Below are 16,651 nucleotides of genomic sequence, written 5' to 3'. Positions count from 1 at the left end.
CATTAGAATACTTAGTAATAAAGCAATAACTGAGAAGAATTAATTAAGTATAACAGAACTAATTTTCGTCAGTTGGATTTTTTCACCTATTCCATTTCTTTCTACTGAGTTATTTTGGCTCTCAAGTATTTTTAAAAGAATATTTCTTAACATTTTACTTGGGAGTACTTCATTTTGTAAGAGAAAATATAACCAAATAACAGCCTATTTATGGAAATGACATAAAATATGCTGCATAATTTCTTATGTTAATAAATATAATACACTGAAAGGACATATGTATGAACGTTCAGGTGTAGCATGTATTATTTAACTATATCCATGATGGATAATATTTTAATAACAATTGGGTCCTGAGAATTGGACTTTTTGATTTTACTGATACAGAACAGTTTTGTATGTAGTATGTAATACTTGCATCGGAAGCAACTAATCTATCCTTTCCCTATTTCTAATAGTGTTTATGAAAAGTAAAACAACCAATCAGAAACATAACACACACTTTGTGATGAATGAGCTTGATAAGACAGATCAGTGAAAGAAAAAACTTTATTCAAAAACAAGAATATATGTTGCAGAGACCGTATGGTGTTGATGCTTAAGGTGCAGAATGGCTAAGAAATTGTACAGGAAGACCCTTGTAGCAGTACATTTATCAGTTATAACCAATCATATCATGGAAATATTTGGCATTGTATTAGAGGAAGGGTTAAAAAAGGGCAAGTAATGAATAGCACTTCTTAAACTGATCACTAAGAAAAGGGTATAAATGGTCTGTTTTTTTCTACTAAATATCTGATATAGAATTCATATTTAGGATAATCTAAATGTAGATGGCAGTGTAGACATTTTGATAAACTGCTCTCTTCTAATACAAATTAATTTTGTCTCTCCCATCTATACTATATCTCATTAATATGGAAATTACTCTATGATGATATTAATTGAGTGTTGACTAATGTATTCATTTTTTATGCTTTCTTTTGATTCTATTTTCTGGTGCTTTTAAGACTACTAAGCAGTGTATTTGTGGGCATATGTGTTTCCACTCATATGTAACCAATTACTCTGCTTTCATAGTTACCTTGAACTTATAAAAGCATTGTGTGGCTACTGTTTATTTAGAACTCCAATCAGTAATGTTATGTTACTATGAATTTGAAGTCATTCTTTTTTATTGATAAAGTCTCTCAGTACCAAGAGCGGCTGATGGAGAAGCGGTACCAGCATCTGGAGGGAGGCGGCACAGTGGTCGGCCTCAAGGACACCCTGGCCAGTCATATAGGAGCGCGTGTCCAGGGCCCTGGCAGAGCTGGTCTAGGAGCTGACCTTGTCCCAAGCGCTGGGAGCGCATCAAGCTGGTTCCCTGCCCAGAACTGAATGCTGTGCTCCAGCTGTGTCCTCACTGGTGCTGAAGAGTGAGGAAGAGCCGCCTTCATAGGTTACGTGTGGTTCCTCTGCTTATACAGCCCAATACCAGATTCACTTACTTTGACCCTTTGCAGTTGTTAGAATCAGTGAAAGAACAAGGCGTTGGGAAAAGAAAAGAGCAGTTACACATTTGAACAGTTGAACAGGTGCTTGGTCAGGAAGGTTGGGATGCTCAGTCCTGCCAGCCTGTACCTGTTAACAGCAGTAATTTGTTTCAGGAGCTGGAGTCACATGGCAGCTCTATGGAGGACTATTCACCGGAGCACTGGGAACCCGCAAGCAGGATCTCCATCGCTATCCAACGGATGAGAAACTGGATGAAATATCTGTCCCAAAGGGAACGTTAAAAATTAAACAAGAGTCTTCTGAAGAAGCACAGAAGAGAGACATAATGCAGAATATTGTACAGGTTTTGGAATCGGTAGAGTTTAAATGGGAACTTTTTCAGAGGTGGACAGACTTTTCAAGGCTCCCTCTTTTTAATAAACGGGCCACTTTGGGAATTGGTTATAACACCAGTTGGAAAGGGGCTATCCATCACCATTATGCTGAGATCAGCTCCCAGGTACCCCTTGGCAAGCGACTTCAGGAGTACTTCAACTCTGAGAAGCCTGAGAGACAGATCGTTACGACACGAGTGCAGAAAATGAACTGGAACGATGTTCACTACGAAATTTTAGAGATCACTATTAGCGAAGCGAGGTACTTGGAGCTGCACACGGAAATTGGTTATCCATTGCCCAACCAACCAGTGGGAGCGTTGCTCATTATGTATTGCCTGGAGGTATTCCCACGAGCCCAGGCCTTTATGCTATTGACTATGAAGAATGCATTGAGAGGCCCCTCTCACCACACATGGAGCAATGTTCCCTGGACGCGGGAAAAGAGGGTCGAGTTTGACCTGGAAACACTTTCAGCACAACCTCATGACAGGTGAAAATAGAACTCGCCCTAATTATCTTTTGTTACCTCAGGATTACTGAGGTCAGAACTCTGCAGCAGTGCTTATTTTGATATTTCCAAGTGAATACCAAAACCTTCAGCAAAGAGTGGGTTGGCATTAATGAGATTTTCTCTAAAACTGTATTGGGGATCCTGGAGTTTCCCCCAAATTCATCTATATCAAATTTGTGTAAGTAGAGAGAGATTTGTTAAATCACAGAGTTTTACTCCTGGGTCTAAAATGTTACCAAATCTTGCTAATTCTTAGACATTGACATCAGTCAAAGCCTCATCTGCAGGCCTGGAAGAAGGCAATAATCAAAATGAACCGCTTTTGTGCAGCAGGGGGCCAGAAAGAAAGCTATTCAACTCCTCTAGGCCCAAGCACTATTTCAGAAGAGGTGGGGATGTGAGATTTTAAGGTCTGATTTTGAGGAATAAAATTAATTCAGTTTTTCTGTGAGATAAACATTGATATCAAAAGCACATTAATGCAAGGCCAGCATCTGGGACCCTGTGTCAGAAAAAAATAGAGTTTTCTTAAAAATTATAAATGCTTTTCAAAAATTTTACCTTATGGTCAAACTAATTAAAATTAAATAACTTTGTTTATGAAGTTTTATTAAAATTAACTTTAACATTAATAAGACTTACAAAGGTAAAATTTTGTAAATAAAAATTTTTATATAATATTAATTAAAATAATTTTGAAAATTCTATTTACCTTTTAAATAAACTGCAAAATCAAAAGAAGAATGTTACAGACTTAGTTGATATCGTTTTTTTGTTTGTTTGTTTTTTGTTTTTTTTTTTTGAGACAGAGTCTCACCCTGCCACCCAGGCTGGAGTGCAATGGCACAGTCTGGGCTCACTGCAACGTCTGCTTTCCAGGTTCCAATGATTCTCCTGCCTCAGCCACCCGAGTAGCTGGGATTATAGGCACCAGCCACCATGCCAAGCTAATTTTTGTATCTTTAGTAGAGATAGGGTTTCACCATGTTGGCCAGGCTGGTCTCGAACTCTTGACCTTCTGATCTGCCCACCTCAACCTCCCAAAGTGCTGGGATTACATGTGTGAGCCACCATGCCTAGACCAAGCTGTCTTTACTAAGTCATATTGTTTGAGAAACTGTATTTTATCAGACAGAAAGATTTTCATTTAAAAAAAATATTTAAATTATCTTTTTGATCAAATGAAAGACTATTTTATAGTGATCTGTGATCCTGTTTTGTGATATCAAGTGTGATATTTGAAAAACATTGACAAACTTTCCAAAAGCAAACTTTCAAGTTCTAATTTTAGTATTTTTTCCTCAACCTAAATTTTTTTAGATGTTGGGTCCCCTGAAGTCCAAGAGAGACATATTATGCTTATTTAATATAAAAAAATTGTCAAACATAACATGTTAAAATTTATTTGTTATATTTACATAAATGTTAATATATATTCCAAAATTATATGAGATTTCTAAAATTCTAACCTGTCTCATATATACTGGCAGTAATGATTATAATTTTATTAAATAACTATATGCCTAAGAATAGCCAAATTTCCTTGTCAGCTGTTTCTTTAACTATGACTGTGCTAAGATTTTTGTCAGTGAAGATCTGTTTACTTTTATAACAAGACACAGATAGAGGAACTGTTTATTTTCCAGGACTTTGGCTGAAATGGCATATTTTCAGGTATGAGAATACTGCTTTGAAAAATTAAGATATATTTTATAGAGCCAATGAAAATGCCTAAGGAGGAACAGCCTTGTATCTTGTCTATGCAGTTTGTTTGTGGAGATCCTGGCCTGTGATAAGTAGACATTATCACTTTCCGACAGGCTTAGGAGCCTCAAGTTGTTTCAAGGCCTCAAGAAAAAAGAAGTTCATGTAATTCAGGCAGATAATCTATAGGTGCTGATGGATCCTTGGCTGGGCTCTAGAGGCCTTTAGAAGTCAAGTCTGAAATTCCTTGTGAGACGTTTCATCAAAGCCAATTTAGAAGAGCCTGCATGGACAATGGTTCCTGCTATACTTTGTGTAAGCAATTCGGCCTGGCCTAGTGAGACTGAAGCCTGTTTTACACTTAGGTTAGTCCTGCTACAATTTGTCCTTGAGAAAAACAGGGAACTAGAAAAAAATTGTGTTTCAGAAAAGAAACTATGATATTAAATTAATCTTTAATTCTTGGGTGGTCAAGTGGTCATTCATGGTATGGAGTTGCCCAAAACACGCCCCCGTGGCATAAAACAGCCGAAAAAAAAAAAAATTAATGGCCAGATTCCCATGACTGAATAATCAGTAATTAGAAAGTGGAAGGACTGAAACCAGCCGAGTTGTCTCATATACCTAATGTTCACAGTTTCTTCTAAAGAAATATAGAAATTAACTCTGTCAGTCTTAAAATTTGAGAAAGTTTCCTTTGTATTATCTGAATTCCTACCTCAGGAAACCAACCATCAGACCTTGCAGGCAGTATCAAGGAACTGAAACTTACGAGATCACTGCTTCTTGACAATGAGATGCCAAACCTCTTGCCCATGATGATTGCCTGACCAACTACCTGCTTCCTATTCACCAATTCCTCTCCTTACCCCTCTCTACTTATTGTTATCCTACACATGGTAACATTTCTTTCATGCTGAATAAAGCCCTAATTTTAGTGGATTGAGGGATGAATTTGATGCTAATCTCTCATCTCACTGTTACACACAGATTAAGTCTTCTTCCCTGATGATACTCGTTGTTACAGTGCAACAGTAAGGATTGAACAGTGGAGAATTAAAGAGTAAATAATTTCTGTGAAGGTATTCCTTGCTATTACAAGTACTCTGCTCACCAAATAAAATAGGTATATATATATATATATATATATATACACATATATATGTGTGTGTGTGGCAAAAATGGCAGTGGAAAAATAAATACATTTCAAAATATTTTCAAGCATGTCAAAATTTATTTTAAATACATAATATACAGAAAATACATTAAAACATGATTTTTTTAAATACATGGCATTTGCCAAACTTTTTATCAATGTTACCAACATAATAACTACTAAGATATCAAATATAAAAATAAAAATGATTACAGCAACTTATTTACAAAAACAGCACTTGGATATTGTCAAGTATATTGTCATTTTTAAAAAATATTGTTATATGACAGCTATCTTATGAGTGAATTTTTAATGAATCAATTAGTAAATGATGTTAAATTATTTGAGAAGTGGGCCATTTCTTCATCTTAGAAAGTTCTCCATCATTTTTCTGTAATACATCTCAACTCATTTTTGTTCTAAAAATATTTCAAAAGGAATGCAATTTTGCCTGATCGTTAAATTACTGAAGTTTATGAAGCTGCTTCTAACTGCTTGTGATTAATCAGCTTCCATTAAATGCTAAAAATGTAATTTTAACACTATGTCTTTTTCTTTATAGTTATTCAGTATTATAATGTCACTTTAAGAAAATGTCGTCTGGTTTTGCTTCTTGCAGGGAAAAAAACTTCATAATTCCTTCTTATTGATCTATGTAAGATTTATAAAGCAGCTGTCTATCACGTCTGGCAGATCAGATAAAGGCTTAAATATCTTTTCTGCTGATATATTAAAGACTCAAAGAGTGATGAAGATTCATTGAGATTCTAATGAATACAGCGATTTTTTAAAAGAATAATGCAAACTCATAACTAATAAGAATTGTGAACATTTATGTCTTGAATTTTAAAAAGTATAATATTTTAAAAATGGATAGCATAGTAAAAGAATAGTTTCTATCTTTAGTGCATCACTCAGTAAACATGAAGATATGTTAAAAAATAAGAATATGAAATGAAGATTTCACAATAAATATTACATTTAGAAATCTATATATATTCACACACACACACACACACACACACACGTATATATATACACACATTACCTTAAAATCACATTATCAGATGTCACAGCTGGTATTTTATAATTTAGAAATGTAGGCTATTGACCATCAATCCGATGGCTGAAATTCACACAAAGCAAATTATTCTAGTTTGCAAAGCGACATTAAGGAACGTTTTGGGGAGAGCAGTTGGCTTCAATGTGGTATAAGGTTTTTGCCATCCAGGCTGTCTCAAGGCTATTGAAATTGCATTCATGAAATCACTAAGAGTTTGGAGTATATGCTTTGCCTTTGGAGAATATCACAGAATGTCCTCTCTAAGGTAATAGTTGCTTTGAGTTCAATCTGCCCTGTTGAGGGTTCGGGGACATAGTTGACCCATAAGGGATAGAGAGTCAGCTCAGGGCCATTTGAAAGTGAGTCTAAGAGAACCACAGGGAAAGGCAAGATACTACAACAGTGGGAGTCTGTAAGTAGGGGATTACGGTAATGCCAGGAATGGGTGAAACATTCATTGATCACATCACAGGAATTGTGATGGGGAAGAGACAGCATAAAAATCTCTGAAGAGTATCTCAAAAAGTTCATGAAAGTGTCAGCTTTGTACAGGTGCCATTACAGAGACTATAGAGCATCTAGCTTACATCACCATCTATCACATACCGAGAAAGAATATTCCTGCTCCCCTATTCAGCTCTTCTTCCAGCATTAACACTAGTTGTGTAGCAAAATAATACATGTTAAGTGTATTAAGTGTTATCTACTCAAGTTAAGTGGCAAGCCCTATTCTTGATTTAGGAATGAAAAGTTTCCAGTCAAAAGTGTTAATTCATATTTCAATCCCCAATTAAAAAATAATACTCTTTCTCTCTGGATTGTCAGGCCACTGATATAGAATGACAGACAAAATTATCACCTGTTGCCTCTCTACAGCTTCTAGCTGCAGTTTTATCTACCTTCTGAGCAAGGCTGTAGCTAAGGGTGAATCCCAGAGAATTCTACAGCTAAGCATCTTTGGCAGCTGTAGGTCTGAAAACTGAGGAGTTGAATGTGCAGATTGTGAATAAGGGATTTGGGGAGGACATAAAAAAGCCCACTATACAAGTCATTCTAAAACTTAAGCTTGCATTAGAATCCCCTTACGGGTGATTGACAACATGGATTGCAGGACCTCAGAGAATGTAATTTAGTAAACCTAAGCTGGGGCAAGTAAATTTGCAATTCCAAGTAATGCAGACACAATTCCAAGTAATGCAGTCTGGGTACTACATTACATCTGCTATGCACAGGGAGTCACAGATAAGAAATTCACTCAAATTTTCACAAGAAATGAGTTATATAGACAAGAATCAAATGAAGCTTTCTAACCCAATCCCACACTTAATGCTCTATACCTAATTACTTGCCAATAATGTCACTTAAGTATATAGTAGATTATAAATAAAGTAGATATTGGATTAAAAATTGTTATATGCTGGAGGTTTTAATTATACATATATTTATATATAAAATTTTAGATATTGGATTAAAAATTGTTATATGCTGAAGGTTTTAATTATACATATATTTATATATCAAATTTCATCATAAATTAAATTTTGATAAGCCTTTTGCACATAATATAAAATTTTCTGACAACAACTGTACAACTGTGTAGTTCTAGGAGTAATTTTGTTATTACATCTTACATCGGATAAACATTTTGAAGAAAAATGTAAATAATCTTTTCAAATCTACGTAATAAATTGTATAGTTGACTATCAACTTTGGAAGTTGTTTTATTATGGTTTATTCACTAGCATTTTAATGCTTTTTCCATATATCAGTGTGTGTGTGCGTGTGTGTGTGTGTGTTTGTATTTGACATATACAATTTCTTCATTTTAACTCACAAGACTTTGTATTCTGGAAATTGATTTTTTTATGAAGAGTGATAAACCCACACACATTAGTCTTATATGTTTATCTGCAATAGGGTATATAAAGACAGAAGTATTCATTAATTCAGGTTAACTCATTGAAAATGTGAAGGGTACAAAAGCAAAATTTTTAGAAGTTAGATCTAGAAAAGAAGCATGTGCCTTGCCAAATCACATTGAACAAATTAATGTTTTACCTTTTCTTGCGAATTTTGATTTGATGGAGAGAATATAAATATAGTATTCCATGATTAGAATAGAAATATTTGAAAAAATTCACATACATTGTGGAATCTTGATCCTTCAGGTGCTAAGCAACAATCATTTATTAACCCATGAATAATGGTCTTTCTAAGTTTTGTGATTGCTTTCATTTTATTTACTAGGCTATTTATGAGTTTTATTTCATTAAATATAATGCATCAAATATGAATTTGACAAGAACCATTAAATTTTGGGGAGTGTTTTATCATCAATAGCCAGAAAACCTGGAAAAATGAAACACTTAATAAGAGGAAATAGGGCAGGTTTGCTCATCTGCCTACCAAACTGCCTACAGATAACACCAAATTTCAGGAGTTGTATTAGTCCATTTTTATGCTGCTTATAAAGATATATCTGAGACTGAGTAATTTACAAATAAAGAGAGGTTTAACGGACTCACAGTTTCATGTGGCTGGGGAGGCCTCTAAATCCGGCAAAAGGATAAAGGCATGTCTTACATAGTGGCAGGCAAGAGATAATTAGATCCAGGTGAAAAGGGAAATGCTTTATAAAACCATCAGATCTTGTGAGACTTGTTCACTACCACAAGAACAGTTTGGAGGCAACTATCCCCATAAATCAATTACCTCTCACCGGGTCCTTCTCACAACACATGGGATTTATGGGCCCTATAATTCAAGATGAGATTTGGGTGGGGACACAGCCAAACCATTTCAGCAGTTAAGCATAGTTAAACTATAGGGAAAAAATTATCCTAATATATAATAACAGCATTAAGCTTGGGTAACAAATGCCAAACTCAGGTGGTGAACCTGTGACAATTAGGTGACAAATTCTTCCAGGATCTGAACAGTAGGTAGACATATTTGCTCAGGGTACTCAAAGCTCCTGCCAGAAAAAAATAAAGTTATTTAAAATAACATATTTTTTATGATTAGTTTTTTTAGTTTTATGATACCATAAATATATCATAAATATATAATAATTCAGATCCAAATTAATGCAAGCCCTCACTGTCATCTCACTTTTATTTTAGAATATTAGATACTAAAATTCAATAGAGTCAGAGATTCAAAGTTCTGAGCTAATTATAAGTCTAAAAACATTATTTCAAGTCAGAACAACTTTTAAATATGAAGATGAGAAAGAGGAAGGCATTCCCTACACCCAGGAACTGGTGTAACACTTAGAACTAGGCTTTGGTTATATTAGAAGCTACGCTGCAACTCATATCTAGGCCTTATTATGTCCTTGGAACGTAATTTAACATAGCCATATTACCTAACCAAAGCCTACACATGTACCTTATATATACACTTTAGAAGATAAGCATGCTGGTTCAAGTTAGAAATAGTAGATTTCTCAATAATTTCTCTAGTTTTAGCTGAACTGATCATGCACTTAGCAAAATATAAATATAGTTTCCTTAATTTTGCTATATAGAAAGTAGAAATCAAATGATTATGATTTAAAAAATCAAAGAAATGGAAACAAGGAAAGCTTTATAGAAGGTAGGGCCCATAATAAGCAAGATAAAAATTATCATAGCATTTTCATTCTCCTTGGAGGCATGGATACACATTTCTTCTTTTATAAGATTCAACATAGAACTTACTGAGTTAGTGTAGAGGGATTTATATGATATATATGGTATATATATAAATATATGTAAAACTTTCGTCCTTAATTGGTTGTTTCTGGTAAGGAAACAGCTGACACATAAACCTAGCATTACATTCCTTGAACACTTTGGCACTTAAAATTTGGCTTAAAGTTATCTGTTTTGGATGACAAAGTTAATTTTATACATTAATAAGATTAAGACTTGTTACTATTTAATTTATAAACTATATCAACAAAATATTCTCCTTCTGCTCTTCATGTTTTATTTCATTTATGTTGTTTGTGACAGAATACCTGAAACTGGGTAATATATAAAGCAAATTAATATATTTCCTTCAGTTATGAAGGCTGAGAAGTCAGTCCAAGGTTCAGGGGCCTGATGGAGTGAGAAGCTACTTGGTGGTGGGGGCTTGGCAGAGTCCCAAGTCAGTGCAGGGCACCATGGACGACACAGCTGAGCAAGCTAACTCAGGTTTCTCTTCCTCTTTCTGTAAAGCCACCAGTCCCGTTCCTGTGATGCCCCATTAATTAAGGATTCCATTACTCTAACAACTCAGAAATTTATTAATCTGTTCATGAGGGCAGAGCCTTCATGACTCAATCAGCTCTTATAAACCCCATCTCTCATTAATGCTATATTGGGGATCAAATTGCAATCAGCTTCAGAAGAGACAAATATCCAAACCACAGCACCTTATAGGGATCAAATAAACTGAAAAATTATGGCATGTAATACACACCTTGTTTCATTTTTATCTTTTTTCCCACTAGAAAATGTCTTCCAGGCTTCGCCTTTCTGCTTCCACTTGTGATGTGAATGAATGTCTTTCAGGCTGATGATCTAAATCAAAAATCATGTTGACTTTAAAATATATGTAAAAGCCTGTAGTTCTCACTCTGCCTTTTCTCTCTTCCTTTTCAGTGATTCTACTTCCCAAAATAAAATTTTGCCTTAGGCTCTGCTTTGCAGGAACCAAGGCCAAGATGCAGGGTTTTGAAGTTTATTTCCCGATGTGTTACATTTTACAAAAAAGAAAAAAATTACCATCCAATGGCATGTAACAATGTCCAAATTTAACTACCTTATTAGTCCTTACTTGAGAATTATAAGACCAAAGACCTTAATGTGTTTCCACCCCACTTCCCCACCTGAAAAGAAATCTCCCTGCTATTATTGAATGTCACCAGTAGAGGGATGTGTGAGGATGTGTTTGGTCTCTTGTTACTCCAGTGTGGCAGGTGCTGGGCTTTTCTTAGTGTCATTTTCCTGGGCCTTTGATTGACACTATTAATATATCAGATACAGCTTCTCTGATCCATTTATGTGAAAAAAAAAACAAAAAACAAAAAAAAAACACCCTTCAGAAGGTTCTCTCTAGTTTCTCCCTCTACCACTGTTTTAAATTTTTGTGTATGAGATATCCAACATATTCTGTGTGGATAGAACATCTAAATAATACGTCTTTAACAAGATTAAAGAACATTTCTGCCTTGCGTTTACAAATGAAATCTAGTCCAGATTGGGAGGACAGATTCAAGACAGCTTGAAGACAGCTTCAAGTCCCCCGAAGCCAGGGCCCTTCTGTTTCTTCTTCTACCCTCATTCTCACCATTAATGCGTCATCTCAGAGCTAAAGTTGGCTGCGTGAGTTTCACCCATCAGAAACCATTCCAACCAGCAGAAAAGGGGAAGACCTGAAGAAGGGAAGAGTAATTTTAATTTTTCTGTAGTAAATATTAACTTGTCTTCTACTATCTATGTGACTTTCGTGGATACTGTATTTTCTGGAAAGCCTATTGTCTACCTTTGGGATTCTGGTCTGAAAGGAGAAGAATGAGAGCATGACACTCACATCAGAACCTAAGTTTTCTGTTTCCACTCTCATTCTCTCCTTGGTCAGAATTTTTTTCCCCATATCTTGTCTGTTATAGAAAAAGGGCAGCAGAAGAAGGGTGGAAGCTTAGAGAGGTGTTGAAAAAAGAAAAAAAAAAAACTACATACATATGTACATATAAAAAAAACTACATATATATGTACACATAAAATAATTGTATCAATATCTTACCTTTTCCTAAAATCTGTGGTTCCAGTGTAGGATCAATTAATTTTTCTAAGGAATAATTGCCATGTATGTATATATATATATGTGTGTGTGTGTGTGTGTGTGTGTGTGTGTGTGTGTGTGTGTGGTGTGTCTGTATATATAATACATATATGAATAATCCTATATATATATAATTCAGCAATTGCTATATATATATATGAGTAATCATATCTATATAAATAATCATATATATAGACATATATATGTGTGTGTGTGTGCGCGCGTGTGTGTATGTATATATATATATATATATATATATATATATATATATATCCAATTCAGCAATTATTCCTTTGGACAATTAATTGATCCTACACTGGAATCACAGATTTTGGGAAAAGGTAAGATATTAATACAATTATTTTATGACTAGCTTGTGCCATTGACATGCTTAGACTCAATATGTACAGAACGTTCAGACAAAGATGCTGTAGATATGTTAAGATGAGGCAAATAGGCATATCAATGTCAATGGACTTATTTGCTACCTTATATATATGTATATGTATGTGATATTGTGCCAGAATTGCTAGCCTTTGCTTACCGGTAATAACTAAAATAAGCAGCCCAGGATAACTAAGATCTGTGTGTAAACAAATGCTTGACTTCTGTAAACCACTGAAGTAACAAACAGAATGACAAAAGTCCCCTGGCCCTTGGAATGTCCGTAGACTCCCACCCTCATCTCCACCCAGGAGGTGAATTACAGAATCCCCTGGCCCTTGGAATGTCTGAAACCTTTTCATCCCCATCCCCACTCCTCACCCCCACTCCCAGGGTGGTTTTTCGGGTATAAAAAGTCTTGACATCCTCCTTTTGATGCCACAGGTTGGAGAGACGTGAGTCCTCTGTGGTCGCTGGCATAATAAATGACCCTGCAATCTGGCATACTTTTTTCTTGGTGCTAATTTTCTACGCTCGATCCAATACAACATGTATATGTACATGTATATGTATATATACATAATTTGTAACCTTATTGAGGTGGTACTGAGTAAATATAATCAAGTTCAGGCCAAACTTATAAGCTTTCTCAAATCTCCAGATAAAGACTCATCAACCACAAAGGTACTCACATATGTAATTTACTGTTACTTAACAAGGAGTTCATGTCCATGACTGGGCATCGTTTTCCAGAAATTCTTTTCGGTAGCACATGGTTGAACTTAAGCATTTTCGATTTTGAGAAACTCTAAAGGAAATTTAAAACAATCAATTTAATGAGAGAATAACACTTAGGAGAACTAATCCATGAGGACAGCTAACATGTGAACCTTAACGACATTGAAAGCAGAGGTATTTGTAAGGTAATTACTCACGGTGCTGAAAAAGAAGTATGGGGAGGTTTGGAAAAATGGGTTTCATTAGGAAAGATAATGTTAGGCTTGATCTTTGTGCACTCATTTTGCAATTTTCTTTGCAGTGCCCAACTCACACATAAAAGTTGTTTTTCCATAGATATGTGTTCATTGACAGCTATAAGAGCATCCTAAATTCTAATAAACAGACTTCTTGTGATGAACTAGATTTGATACATTTATTTATAATAAATTGTTGATAACATCAAGGTTTCTGGAATTCTTCTGTTGCTTTTACTGGGAAAAATAAATCTTATTTCAATATATATGCACATATACAATCATGCACATGTGAACATTCATTGCAGAAGATAACCGTGTATATATCCTCTACTTATTTCTCATGTTAACAGGAAAAATTTGGGAATACCCCAAATAATAATCTTTCAAAATTCTGGTGGGAAGCGAGAAAATCTGTTTATACAAATATGCACTCATAGCAGAAATGAGTAAGATAAATTCCATTTAGCTGAAGCTACTCTGCCTTTTTAAGATACAAAACAAATTTCAAATGAGGTCAAAGAATACATTTAACATCCCATTGTATAAGTTTTATATAATTGTGATGAAGGGCTCTTCTTTTGGTAAGCCTACCCTCTATGCCTCTTTTCCTTCCTGCTATGGACTGCTAGGCAAAATCAGTAAATGGCAATGAGGCTATGTATAGCACAAACTGTAAAGGATGGTTACCTACATAAAAACTCATTATTTGAGAAAGTGTCATAAAGTTTCTGGAAGGTGGTCTTATCACACCTCTTTCGACATAATTAAGGAGACGACATTACAGAGGGATGATACAATAAAGAATGGAATCACCAAAGACTAAGTTCAAATTCAGTTTATTTCCCTTACTGAGCAGCAATTAGCAAATTTTATTATTTTTAAAATTTTGTTAAATTTTGTGTTTTTCGTTTATAAAATGAGCATAATAAAACTAGATCATATATTTAAAGGACCTGTCATAATTTTTCCTATAAATAGTTGTTAATGTTTAGCTCTCGTGATTTTAGTGTTGTGTAATTTTAAGTATAAGCTTGTTGTTTTTAGTTGGAAGAAAGTAGGAGACAAAATTTTTTGTTATAATATTCCTTTAAAACAGCCAATAAGTTAACTTTTACAACTCTCACAAATTTCAAAATACTATCACCATAAAACATTAATTTTGCAATGTAGAAACATGGTCTTACCATTCAAAGAAATCTGAAGGATGAATTATCTCATTCAAATATGGTATAATAGGAGAAATGAAAATGAAGAGAAGCACATCATCAATTCTTTCAAACACTGTTGAACAGATACGTGCCTAGTCTTGTTATTTTGGAAATACAAAGCTGAATAGTATGTGATGCTTTCCCTCAATAAGTTCATACAATTTTAAGAGAAAAATTTAGAAACATGTCATATCCTTGAAGTGAAACCAACATTATTTTCCTCTCAAAATATTGTTTGAAGAAAATAATTTTCTTACTTAGCAATTGGTTTATTGAAGAAAAATTGTTAGCATACCCTTTTTAGTTGCTAAATATTTTATCTATATATTTCTACTAATATCACTTCTATACTTTTTTCATACTGAATAAAATCAGATATTTGTGTTTATCATATAAAATATATTGAAACTTTTGTTTATAACATATTGGAAATTTGTGCAATTTATAGTGGAGAAGAGTTTCAAGGGAAGTTCAAAGTTATCTTCTTTTTTATGGTTGCTTGTTGATGAGTAACATATAACTTCCCAGTCTTCTGCTTTGATTTTAATACACATGTAACTTGCCTTAAATGATAGGGTACAGTGTGTAATTCTCAGTGATACAGTTTAGCTTTGTGTCCTCTCCTACATCTTACTTTGAATTGTAATAATCCCCATGTGCCAGGGGTGGGGCCAGGTAAAATAATTGAATATGAGGGCAGTTTCCCCGTACAGTTCTTGTGATAGTGAATGAGTTCTCAGGAGGTCTGATGGTCTTATAAGGGGCTTCCTCCGCTCAGCACTCATTCTCTATCCTGCCACCCTGTGAAGAGTTGCCTTCTACCGTGATTTTGTTTCCTGAGACCTCCCCAGCAATGCAGAACTGTCAGTCAATTAAACCTCTTTTCTTTATAAATTACCCAGTCTTCAATATGTCTTTATTAGTCGCATGAGAATAGACTAATACACCCAGTATTAGTGAAAAAGTAATAAAATAACTTAAAATCTGTTTTAAAAAGGAATTAATTCAAATATGACTTTTGTTACATATAATTTTGTGTAGCATATAGGTAGAAGTTTGCTTATGCCACTAAATATGATTTAAAATAAATCAATATTAAAAAACACAATGATTCAATTTTATTCATCTTAAAAAACTATGTATAAATATCCCAAAAACCTGTGCAGAGTTTGTAAAAACATGTAAAATTCTAATTATAGTCAAAAGTTAAACTAACTGAATGAGGAGATAGGGAATGCCCCTTAAGGTAAGCATAAATCTTTCAAATATGTTTAGTCTCACAAATTGATATATAAGTACAATAAACTCACTATCAAAATACAAAATTATTTTGGCCTGAATTGACAAAGTTACATAAATTTCATTCAAATAATTAGCATCTGTCCTATAGTAAGTTAATATGGGGAATGGTCTTGCAATTCCAGATATTAAAACTCTTTATAAAGCTAGACTAACTTAAAAATTTTGGGACTCATACCATGATAGACAAATAGAAATGCACATAAAAATTCAGAATAGACATTCATCTCTAATTCATAATGTTATACTTGGGACATCTATTATTCATGAGATTCCACCAAAATATCTCCTGTACTTTTCTCAAAATTGAATGAAAATTTATGTATAGTTCAAAAAGGAGCTATGAAGAAAAAGTTTTTGTTTAACATAATGTTTTTCCTGTTTTAATACAGATGGCTTTTAAAAGTGTAGTGAGATATTTGTCATTTAATCAATTGTGTTGGGTTCATTGTGTTGTACTCAAAAATATATCTCAGATGGAAATTATAATTAGATAAAAGTTATAATAAATAAATAATATATCATTATGCAAAATCAATTTAAAAAGGATTCTAGGGCAAAAAGCAATGGAAAGTGATAATAAACTCAACATGAGTTTTTAACAAAAAGCAGATGTACATGTTTTCCTTGACAGAGGAAAGTGCTGATTCTGAAACCAAAT

General features: G+C 34.1%; 1 pseudogene; it reads left to right on the top strand.

Annotated features, from left to right (window-relative positions):
- The first annotated feature begins 1,658 nt into the window (after positions 1-1,658).
- On the top strand, positions 1,659-16,401 carry LOC116550632 (annotated as a pseudogene).
- The last annotated feature ends 250 nt before the right edge of the window (positions 16,402-16,651 follow it).

Source organism: Sapajus apella, unplaced genomic scaffold, assembly GCF_009761245.1.
Source record: "Sapajus apella isolate SASKATOON/1434 unplaced genomic scaffold, GSC_monkey_1.0 scaffold8, whole genome shotgun sequence".
NCBI lineage: Eukaryota > Metazoa > Chordata > Mammalia > Primates > Cebidae > Sapajus > Sapajus apella.
This window is presented reverse-complemented; position numbering and strand designations above follow the sequence as displayed.